The sequence below is a fragment of the Ochotona princeps genome, chromosome 5, assembly GCF_030435755.1.
Source record: "Ochotona princeps isolate mOchPri1 chromosome 5, mOchPri1.hap1, whole genome shotgun sequence".
In the NCBI taxonomy this organism is placed as follows: Eukaryota; Metazoa; Chordata; class Mammalia; order Lagomorpha; family Ochotonidae; genus Ochotona; species Ochotona princeps.
This window is the reverse complement of record NC_080836.1, coordinates 56653343-56655774: the sequence shown is the minus strand read 5'-3', so window position 1 is coordinate 56655774 and position 2432 is coordinate 56653343. Positions and strand designations below refer to the sequence as shown.

Here is a 2432-nt window from a genome sequence, read left to right as displayed (position 1 = left end):
GGACTGCTTTCCCAGACTATTAGCAGAAACTTGATCAGAAGCGAAGCAGCCTTTACCGTGAACAGCATTGGGAAGGCTTGTACGAACATGAAACATGAATACAACCAGTGCTTCACTGGCTGTTTTGCTGAGCAGTTCCTCAAAGGGGACGGCTCAGGAACACAGGCACTGTTCTCTTCAAATACTACAGTGTTCAGAAAGCAATCAAGGCGATTTCCATTGAAGAACCAGAGTTAATTGGCCATGGCAAAAAGAAGCCTAAAAATTCTTCTTGAGCTTGACAGACTCCTTGCAGAAGCAACCTTCACATCAGGAAACTGAGGGCCTAGTATTGTGTCACCCAGTATTGTAACCCCAGCCATTGGATTTGCTGCGGATTTATCAGAAAGGAGCTGTTTCCTCCTTGATGTCTTGTCGACTTGTCAGAAGACAGTGAACCATCACTGTTTGCTTTGAGATGATTTCTCACTTGTTCACATTAGGGTGGCATGACCTCCTGGTTTCTGCTGTGAAGGAGGTGACGTATACTCATACTTTCCTTTTTTTGTTGTTTTTGTTTTTTGAATTTGAATCAATATGCATGCCTAAAGAGAGGTAGGAAAATGAGCATTCAGATTGGTCCACCTGCCAAGAGACAAAGGAAAGGGAAGACAGTCACAGCAAACACCAGAAGATTCCCTAGGAGAAAGCAAAGCAGAAAACACATTCCAAAATAGAGCCCCAAACAGAACCGCTGATAGGTAGAACACAAGAGAGAAATATGAGGATGGTCACTAGAAGGCCACAGATTCTCGGGGGGGAAATAGGTTTTTTTTTGGTGTGCTATCTAAGCACATTGTCTAAGGTTCTGAATATAGCCCTCAAAAATATATCTTTGATCCAGCTAATTTTATATTCCCATTCAAAATAATTGTAGGCTTGAAAATGTTGTGTATTGTGTTTTTATTTTTGTTTTGAAAATATTCAATTATCAAGAATTAGCAGTACATTAATTTCATTTTGTGTTAACAATATGCCAAAGCTCTGCCTGCCTCAATGACTCAGTTGGCTCTCCCTCTGCAAGTGCCGGGATCCCATATGGGCACTAGTTCGAGTCCCAGCTGCTTCACTTCCTAACTGCCTCCCTGCCTGTGGCTTGGGAAAGCAGTTGAGGATGGCCCAAAGCCTTGGGACTATGCACCCGTTTGGGAGACCTGGAAGAAGCTCCTGGCTCCTGGCTTCAGATTAGCTCAGCTCCGGCTGTTGTGGCTATTTGGGGAGTGAACCAGCAGATGAAAGATCTTTCGGTATTCCCTGCTCTCTGTAAATCTGCCTTTCCGATAAAAATGAAGAGTAATAACAGTAATATAAAAGATCTTTTGAACAAATGCCAAAGCTATTGCATCAACAGTAATATTGTGCTTTTTTTGTATATGGTATTGGGTAGGAAGTGGAATTGAAATTTGTGTAACTGAAATTTTAATTATAATCAGTTATAACACTGTATGTTTATGAGGGGTTATACGATCCATAAACAGCTTTTCAGCTTCTCCATTTGATCATAGCACAGGTTAGAAGAGGTTGCATGTGTAGAGTGAGGTCATAGAATTAACCCGCTCTGAGCAGATGGGGGGTCAGTAGCAGGGTGAACATCAAGACTCTTCTCAGGGGGAAGCAGTGAAGCACCTGAAAAAACATGAAACCACATGCAATAATAATCATGAAGGGTTTCAGACCCCACAGCAACTGGGGGTTTCTAAATGAATCACTTTGTGTGCTAGTTCTCGGGTAGCACTTACAAAGTACTAGAAGTTGGGAAAATCAGCATTCATCAGCTCCTAGCTGGTCTGCCTTTTTGCACCTGAGCTTCAAGTACAGTTATAGTTAATGGGAAGCATCATTCTAAGATTTAACTCAGATTTTCTGCCATGCCATCACTAAGGGAGGGAATTTAACCTATCAGTGCATCTTCCAGCTACTGGTGAATCTTAAAATGTCAGGGAAAAGTTCTCACTTGCCATTAAACCCAGAAATCAGAATGTAAGCTACTAACATTAGCATTAAAGTATATAAAAGTTTGGTTTTTATCTTAGAAGAAATCACAAAACGCAGGTTGATCACCTTGCCTAAAATGTAAACATATTTTGGCTAAGTTTCATTTTCTTTAGAACTAATCAGTTTGAGGGGGAGGAGGGGGACCAGAAAGCTCCTGCTTCCCAGTTTTTCAATACAATTGATGACCCTATCTTCAGGCCAGTGCAGTAGTATAGCAAGCTAATCCTTCACCTGTGGCACTGGCATCCTGGATGAGTGCCAGTTTGAATTCTGTCTGCTCAACTTCTGATCCAACTTCCTGCTAATAGCCTGGGAAGACAGCAGAGGATGGCCCCAGTCCTTGGGTCCCTGCAACCACGTGGGAGATTTGGAAGAAACTCTGGCTGTGGCAGCAATTT

General features: G+C 42.2%; 1 pseudogene; it reads left to right on the top strand.

Annotated features, from left to right (window-relative positions):
* Positions 1-500, top strand: LOC101532098 (TP53-regulated inhibitor of apoptosis 1-like; annotated as a pseudogene).
* The last annotated feature ends 1932 nt before the right edge of the window (positions 501-2432 follow it).